Here is a 9,291-nt window from a genome sequence, read left to right as displayed (position 1 = left end):
CTCCTTGTTTTTTAAATGTCTTTTTATAGAAATCATACTTGCACCAGAGCCGAGAACAGCTCCATGCTTGCCCTCAGTCTGAACTCCTATTGGTGTCTTGCAGTAGGGGGGCTGATGAAGAGGGAATCTGTTGTGGGAGAAAGGAAAGAATGTGGAGGAGAAAAGATTTGAGCAACTTCAGGATGTCTTTAATTAGGGCACTTTACCACAGGCATGAAATTGATAGCATGTGATTTTCAAGGAAAGGGGTTCATTGTATGTTGGTGCTAAGAAATTGCAAACATAAATAGCAGTTTCATTTGTTGGTGCAAATGGAAGTCTACCCTCTTTACCTGTATTAAAAAACAAAAATTCCTTATGTCAGTAAGTACACCCTACCTAGAGTTGCTTAAAAATTCTCCTTCCTGGGGCGCCTGGGTGGCTCAGCTGGTTAAGCATCAGACTCTTGATTTCTGCTCAGGTCATGATCTCAGGGTCATGGGATTGAGCCCCATGTTGGGCTCTGCGTTGGGCTCCGTGCTGGGTATGGGGCCTGCTTAAGATTCTCCCTCTCCCTCTGCTCCTCCTCCCCCCGCCCCCCCCCAAATAATCTTCCTACTCTGTCTCCCTGACCCTCACATCCAACAGGGCACCTGATCTGTCAGTTCTTTCTCCTCTTTTTCTCTGAAGCATCACTCTGCCAGAATCCAGGCCTATACAGCTCTTGCCTAGACTGGCAGGCAAGTGTAGGTGAGACCGGTTTCTTGGCTTCTGGACTAACACCCTTCTAATTCTTTCTTTACACCAGACAACCCTAATCACTTTATTTTAATGATTGAAAAACCTAAGCTGTGTTCCCCTTACCTACTGGATAAAATATAATTGAGGCAAGGCATCGAGATGATTTACACCTCTCCAGCCTTATCATCCCTCCTACAAACACTCACACGCATCGATACACGCCCTCACACAGTGGGCTGAAAGCCCATTCCACAGAACGGTCTGCTGTTCTCAGTATATACCAGGCCCTTTCATGCCTTCCTCCCCTAGCAGGAGCTATTCCCTGTGCCTGGACTAGTTCTCCTCTTCTCCTCTAAAAGATCACTAACTCATTTTTCAAGACCCAAGTCATGGGCTATATTCAGTGCAGGGGCTGCCCTCTCCGAGTCTTCCTCTGTGCCTGCAGCCTTTCTGGGACCCCCAAACATGTCGTGTATCTAGTTGTCACCCCCATTGGAAGGAGTGCTGCTTGTGGGCTGTAACTGCATTTCATAACTTTGTATCCCAAGCTTCTGGCCTAGTGCTTGCACCTAGAGTGGAAGGTTTTCAGTAAATATTTGATGGGTAGATAATATGATGAGCTGAATGCATTATTTTTTGGTGCCAAGGGACAGTAGTGGGAGATTGCATGAAACAACTTGTCACTTCTGTAGAACAAGGACAGGAGGTGTTCTGAGTAGTTAAAGTACTTTATTAGCAGTGACAGAGAGGAAGTGACACATACCCAGCTTCAGGCCATTGAAGACCATTACCCTGCCTCTAAGGACACCTGCGTCCATCTCTGTGATGTCAACACCATTCTTCCCTACAGTTGAGGGGTGTCTTCCTATGCAAAATGGCATGAAGGATTACAAAAATTAGATAATTTATGTCTAAAGCAGTGTCCAAATAATTAAGGGAAAATAAGATTTTCAACTCCATTATCTTTGAAAAAGTGCCTAATTCCTCTTGCTTGTTTGCATACCATCAGAACAAAAGCAGCTCTCCCTATCATCAGCCATTCCTGCTTCTGCCCTATGGCTTTTCTTTGTAGGCGAGGACATGAAAGCAACAGGTTGACCTCATCATTGCCACGCCCCCCAGTGCGCCCAGATTGCCTCCCCATGTCAGGGGCTCCTCTGCCTCCAAGGAGTCGAGATCAGACATCTCATGGGAAAAAGCATTGAACATCCCATGGGAAAAGTCATCACGGAAAAGCTAAAGAGAACAATACAAGAGATGTCCCAAGGCAGCCTGTGATGAAGTTCCAAGTGAGAGAACGGTAAGGACAGGAAGTACCCTTGAACTCTCCAGGGGAGAGCACAGCGTGGACCAGAGGGGTCAAAAGATGAGTCACAGGGCAGTTCCAAAGGGAGCAGCAGCCTCTCAGGCTCAGGCAGGCTGGAGGGCCAAGCCGAAAGCACTCCACATGGTATTTTTTCCTGTCCTCAGCATCACAAGTAACTGACCTCCAGGACTTCAAAGCTGCCTTTATTTCTGGTCTCCAGAACTGACCCAGCATATGACCTGGATCTCTGGGCTCAGAGGGACCTCAATGCCTCTTCCCCAGGCCTCCTGCTGATGGGGGGTGAAGTGCATGGGCACATCTGGAAGGAACCCTGGGATAGTAGCCCTGGAGATGGAAGAGGGGAGCCTGGAGTTATCAGGGGGCAGTTAGCGTGGGAAGTTGTCGGATGTGTGTGTAGGAAAGAGGATCGGAGGATTTGGGCTTGACTGGGTGCTGAGTAGACCGTAGAGTGGGAGCTGAGCTTCCCGCAGGCGAGGGGAGGGCAGAGCTGTCAGAGCCCTGGGTGTCATTACAGTGCTGGAACACAGCTCCTGGAGCACTGGGCAGAACATCAGGAAGGTGGCCACATGGGTAGGAGTCTCTTTTTTTTTATTTTAATTTTATTTTTTTATTTTTTAAAGATTTTATTTATTTATTTGACAGAGAGAGACAGCCAGCGAGAGAGGGAACACAAGCAGGAGGAGTGGGAGAGGAAGAAGCAGGCTCATAGCAGAGGAGCCTGATGTGGGGCTCGATCCCAGAATGCTGGGGCCACGCCCTGAGCTGAAGGCAGACGCTTAATGACTGAGCCACCCCGGCGCCCCTCTCCACATCTTTATCACAGTTTTGCCTTACCTCTGGGGTGTCATCCTCAGTGTCATCACCTCCATCCTCACAGCCCCTCCTCACTCGGTGCCCCGCCCCACCTGTTTCTGAGATTCCCTGTCTCCACTGCCACCACTCATCCTCCTTCTGGTTGAGGCTCCGTTCTAATGCTGCTCTGAAACTGCGGCATGATTGAATTAACGTGCCTATGGCTGTGATCTGGGAGAAACCGACGAAATCCAAGTGGCTAAACTGTACGTCCTGCACACATTCTGTGCCTCACATGCCCCTTTTGAAAAGCAAACTGGAGTAACGGGAAAATAAATCTATTATAGCATAAAAATTTTTTTTGCTTGTGTCGAGGTGAAGGGCACCACGGAAGTTCTAAAGTTTATTCACATCTCTTTGGAGGAATGGATTAAAATAAATAACTGTGGAAGGCGGCAGTGAACAATAGAGCAAATGCCAAACACAAGATGACTGTTTAGTCATGAACTTGGGGCTCGAATAGCTTTTTTGTTCCGCGTATGTGTTGTAATTTCTACTTCTCACTAGGCAAAGTTACCGATCCACATTTACAATGCAATGATATTTTGTACGATGAATAATTTATTCTTACCATTTGCTTTGTCTCCAAAAGGTGGGGTATTTTTAAGGACTTTGTTAAAATGAGTCTTAAGCTTCTTCGACACTCAATAAGAAAGGCGTGATATATAAAAAAAACTCAAACACCAGAAGTTAGAACTAGGGCTCTAGGAAAAATGACCTGACGTAAGCAACGATTAGTTTGCGACAGCAAAACAGTTTTCCGTACACAGAGCAGAAATTTGCCTATCCTAGATAGCACAGCCGTCCCTCATGTCTGGATGACCCCATGTGCTTCTGCCCCAGGAGAGAATGCGCTCCACGAGGGCTGGACAGGTCCTCCAACATCTTCGGCTCCATAGCACCTGCTAGAGTGTCCGCTATAAGACAGGATCTGCAAAAGCATTTGCTAAGGTGAACCATGAGAAAAATTAGGGGGTCCCTCCAGTTACTTTTGCATGGCTGTGAGTGCAGCTATGTGTGTCTATGTGTGAGTTTCCTTTGTCGAACTGTCAGAGGGGACCCTTTCCCATTCTCCATGCAGGGCTGCTTGAACAAATAAGTATTGCTTTTGGTATTCTTCACATCTTTCTAAAGACCACCACAATAGTGATTTGCATGATTTCAAATCATATTTATTGAGAACCTACTTCCTACAAATCTCTGTGCTCAGTGTCACTGTCATCAAGGCAGCACTCTCTTTCCAGAAACTCAGTCCCAAGGGAGTTCTAGGGGCTGGGCCTCGAGGATGGGACTCTGTGGGATGAAAGGCAAAATACAATTCTGACCCAAATCTGAGGGTGTCGACAAAAATCAGTGGAGGGGACAGATCCTAGAGCTGAGCAGGGAGTGGAGGCAAATACTCCACACAGGGTGAAATTACCCTTCCAAAGAAAATGACATTTCTTTCTTTACAAACTGGAAAACATGGATTTTTGAGCATTATTTGCTCAGACGAGGATGAATGAGTTAAACTTGTAAAATATTTACCGCCATTTTTTATTGGCATTCTTTATTTAAACTAGAAGAACATTGTTAACGGCAAGACTTACTTACATAAACAGATTTTGCCTGGAAATACTAACATGTACTTATGGCTGTGGAAAAACAGGGAAATTTCAGGAGCTCCTGCTGATGAGACAGTTACTAACCAGCTTTATGACGGCGGCAGAGTGTGGGTTCCAGAATGAGATGAGATTCCAATCCCACTTTACCTGGGGCAAAGCGCAGTATAGGTTTCCGTCTCTGAAAATGGATATAATACTACCCATTGGGCAGAATTGTTCAGTAAGTTGTCGTTGTTTTAAAGGTACCTTGGTACATTATGAAGCTGTTTTTGGAAAATGAGTGCTTTTCGAACTTGCTTGTATAGTCCAAAAAGTAGAGTAGTTGCTTTGCAAGATAGGCCTTGCTCCACGTCACATGTGGGAAAAAGAAAGTTCTCTAGGGAGCAGTTATTCCCTCACAGTAATTGATCCTTTACTTTGTGCTGGGCACTTGTATTGTCTCAATAATACCTTTGAGGTAGAGCTATTATCACTCCCATCTTTCAGACGTGGAAACTGAGGCTCCGAGAGGTCATGCCATGGCCAAAAGTCACAGCAGCCAGAAACCAGGAGGTCTGGCTCCAGGAAGGGGAAAGGGCTCCCTTCAGCTCTGGGCTGTTTCCCCCCGCCAGGCATGTGCCTGCCAACGTCTTTTAGAGAACTTGTTAAAAAGGAAGCTTCTGGGGCACAGTCCCAGGGTTTCTGTTGCCCCCTATTCGGGCTGTGGGGGAGGAGTCTGCATTTTAAAAAGCTCCCTGAGTAGTACTGAGGCCGGATGTCTCCTGTTAGGAGCTTTCAGCAAATCACAGTCTGGGCTCCCTCCAAACTTCCTGTTTATCCGGAGGAACGGCAGATCTGGAGGGGGGATGGCGGGAGGGCCACACCAGAGGGGTGGGAGCCCCTGCGTCTGGGGGGGTGGGGGGTCTACTCTTACTGAGCTGCAGCCGGGAGTCTTCAGCACCACCTGGTAGAGTGCAGTCGTCTTTGGGGGAGGGCTCTCTCCCTGAGTCACTGCTTTGAAAGCCATCTGAGGTGGGGGTTGGGGGGGCGTTGGGGGGTAGTGGGCACTGTCTAAGTCAGCGGGCCCGGGACACCCTCCCCCAGCCGTACTCTCTCCTCAAGCTCTTCTCTGACCCACCTGGAGAAGCAGCCTCCACAGTGACCCCCAGAGCTTCAGGCATTTTCTTTTCTCCTGGAGCACCTGGCGGAGGAGGAGGGGACAGCTGAACGTCAGTGTCCCTGGGGGCTGTGGGGGCCAATGGTGTACTACAGGGAGGGAAGGCGCCAGAAGCCGAAGTTGCCAGTGCACACCTGGGAGCTAAAGATGTCTCCCCACTCCAGCTCAGTGTGGTCCAGGGCACCTCCAGGAATGGCATGCTGTGTGTGTGTCGGGGGGGGGGGGGGAGGTGGGTGGGGTGGGAAGAGAGAAGGAGCAGGTTCTGGCTTTATAGAGAAAGGTCAGTGAATTTCTCCAGATGGGGGAAATGTGAGGATGCTGCCACAGATTGACGGCCCTTTGCCAGGGGCTGTGTGCTGGCTTCCTTACCTGTAGCATAATAATAAAACTAACACAACAAATAGCTAGCATAATTACTGAATATGCACTATTTTTGTTCCACATATTCCCATGTGTTCATCAGAGCTCTCCAGAGAAATAGAATCAACAGGAAAAAAAAAAAAAAAAAAAAAAAAATATATATATATATATATATATATATATATAAGATTTGTTATAAGGAATCGGCTCAGGTGATTATGGAAGCCGAGAGGTCCCAAGATGTGCAGTCAGCAAGCTGGAGACCCAGGAGGGCAGGTGGCGGACTTCCGCTCTGAAAGCTGGCAGGCTCGGGATCCAGGAAGAGCCAGTGTTACAGTCTGACTCCAACGGCAGGAGAAGAGCCCAGCTCAAGGCGAGCAGGCTGGCGAGCTCCTTCGAACTTAGGGGATGGTCAGCCTTTCTATCCTATGCATGCCCCCCTCGGATTGGATGGGGTCCCTGCATATCAGGGAGGGCAGTCTGCTCTACTCGCTTCACTGGTTCCAATGTTGTTCTCATGTAGGAACACCCTCACAGACACACCCAGAAGAACATCTGGCCAAATATCTGGGTACCCCATGGCTCAGTCAAGTTGAATATCAACATAACCATAATCCACAGTGAAAGTCTCAGGTGTATTATCTCATTTAATCCTCCCAAACAGCTTCAGTGGCTTACTGTTACCATCCCCATTGGATGAAGCAGGGAAACGAGGCTCCGGGAGGTTCATTAACTTCCTCGTTATCTCTCGACTGGTAAGGGGCAGAGCGGAGATTTCAGTCCACATCTCTCCGATTAGAAAGCCACCAGGCTGTATTGCTTCCCATGCCGATTATCAGAGGTCGTCTGCAAGCTGCTACCATTCTCCCAATCAACCATTTTGGCCTTGAAAAGTACATGGTGTATCGGTCAAGGCTACCATTTGCAAGCAATAGGAAAGGCTCTGGCTGGTTAATAAAAAAGGATTTTATTTAAAAGCTATTGAGGGATCACCTGGGGGGCTCAGTCGGTTAAACATCTGCCTTCGGCTCAGGTCACGATTCCAGGGTCCTGGGATCGAGTCCTGCATTGGGCTCCCTGCTCAGTGGGGAGTCTGCTTCTCCCTCTGCCCCACCCCCCACTCATGTGCTCTCTCTCTCTCTTTTTTTAAAATATTTTGTTTATTTATTTGACAGAGAGACAGTGAGAGAGGGAACACAAGCAGGGGGAGTGGGAGAGGGAGGCTGAGCAAGGAGTCAGACTCGGGGCTCGATACCAGAACCCTGGGATCATGACCTGAGCCCAAGCCAGACACTTCATGACTGAGCCACTCAGACGCCCCTCTTGCTCTTTTTCAAATAAATAAATAAAATCTTTAGGGGGAAAAAAGGCTATTGAGGGGCATCTGGGTTGCTCAATCCATTAAGCATCTGCCTTCGGCTCAGGTCAAGATCTCAGGGTCCTGGGATGGAGACCCGCCTCAGCTCCCTGCTCAGCAGGGAGTCTGCTTCTTCCTCCTCCCTGCTCATGCTCTCTCTCGCTATCTCTCTCCCTCTCTCAAATAAATAAAATCTTAAAAAAAAAAAAAGTCTACTGAGTTGCTTACAGCATCACCGGGCGAGTGGGAGAACCACATCCAGGGCTGCACAGCTACAAGGGAAGCTGGGGAACTAAGTGTCTGGCATTTTCAGCATCTGCTGTATTGGATGGTCCCTGCCTCCCACCCAGCCCCATAGGGTGCAGGCTCTCCCCAGATGCTGGAAAGGGGTTTGGAGACTGAGCAGGACAGAAGGTGGCAAAGGCCACCACATACATCTAATGATGATTGGATGATGGGAAGAGATACCTGTCCTCCACTGTAGATGTGACACTGGCAAAGGCCAGATCAAAGGCACGTCCTGGGGACTTCCTAAATACTTGACCCTGAGAATGCATGTATATCTGACATTGGGGAAACCGAGGTTCTCAGACATTAAGTAAACACCCAAATTCTATTAGCAAAGACAGTTCGTGTTATGGGTAGGATTGTGTTCCTCCAAAAAAACAGATTTTGGACTCCTGGTACCTCCAAATGTGACCTTATTTAGAAATCGGGTCTTTATAGAGATAATCATGTTAAAATGAGGTCATTAGGATGAACCCTAAATCAATATGACTGGTGTCCTTATAAAAAGGGGAAATTTGGTGCCTGGCTGGCTCAGTCGGTAGAGCATGCAACTTTTGATCTCAGGGTTGTGAGTTCAAGCCCCACACTGGGCGCAGGGTTTACTTTAAAAGAATAATTAAAAAGTGAGGGTATATTTGGACGCAGAGACAGACGTGCATGGAGGGAAGGTGACGAGAAGAGACACAGGGAGAAGGCCGTGTGAAGATGAAGGCAGAGGTTGGGATGAGGCCCCACATGCCAAGGGACTGCCAGCAGCTGGAGAGAGGCCTGGGCCAGATGCTTCCTTAGAATCCAACGGGCGGGGCCCTGCTGACAACTTGACCTGCTCCTTCTAGCCTCCAGAAGCAGGAGACAGTCCATTTCTGTGGTTTAAGCCACCTGGCTGGGGCGTTTGGCGATGGCAGCCTGAGCTGACCAGTTCGGTTAAGATATGGCTGTGCCCATATTTGTGTCTGAACCTAAAGCCAGAGCTCTACCCACCGCACACCTTGCTCCAAGCACGGCTGCCGAGCAGAGGACACGTGACTCTGTATTCCACTCTCGAACTGTGTATCAGGATGTGGGCTTAGCTGACATGAAATCTAGATGGCCTGGCGAGAGAGAATTTGCTTCCCCACATACGCAGTTCGCGCTGGGTGTGCGGCTCTGCTTTGAGGTTCCTTCAGGGGCCCAGGCTCCCCGTCTCTGTCACTCGGCCTTTCCTGGTGTCATCCTGGTTCCAAGGTCTAAGATGGCTCTCAGCCAGTCTGCAGCCAGAGAGCACAAAGGCACTGGGAAGCACGAGACAAGAGGAGGCTCCTTCCCTTAAGATGGAGAGTCCTTCCCCTCTGCTCACCTTCCATCCTGTGACTGAGAGATGCCGTCTTCCGCTGGGCAGCTTGCTCCCTGCTAACAATTCTACTGCCATTTATTATTATGGGACAAGAGAATGGATATTGGAGACAACTAGCCGTGGCTGCCACAGAAGCCGTCTCAAGGCAGATTCATTGTCTGGGTTTTCACAGGTTAGTAGAGGACAAGGAAGAGAAGAGTTTCCTTCATGTCTGGCTGAAGAAGGAAGGGGAAGTTTGTCCCTGAATGGCCCTGCCCAGTGTCCTCTCAATGGCTTGTCTGCTCCTGGTACCAG

At 48.7% G+C, this 9,291-nt stretch overlaps 1 non-coding gene across 1 annotated transcript; it reads left to right on the top strand.

Moving 5' to 3' along the window:
• The first annotated feature begins 8,184 nt into the window (after positions 1–8,184).
• Positions 8,185–8,257, top strand: TRNAK-UUU (transfer RNA lysine (anticodon UUU)). Its single transcript has one exon. It is a non-coding gene; the product is annotated as a tRNA-Lys (tRNA).
• The last annotated feature ends 1,034 nt before the right edge of the window (positions 8,258–9,291 follow it).

This window comes from Ursus arctos, unplaced genomic scaffold, assembly GCF_023065955.2.
Source record: "Ursus arctos isolate Adak ecotype North America unplaced genomic scaffold, UrsArc2.0 scaffold_10, whole genome shotgun sequence".
NCBI classification, from domain to species: domain Eukaryota; kingdom Metazoa; phylum Chordata; class Mammalia; order Carnivora; family Ursidae; genus Ursus; species Ursus arctos.
This window is presented reverse-complemented; position numbering and strand designations above follow the sequence as displayed.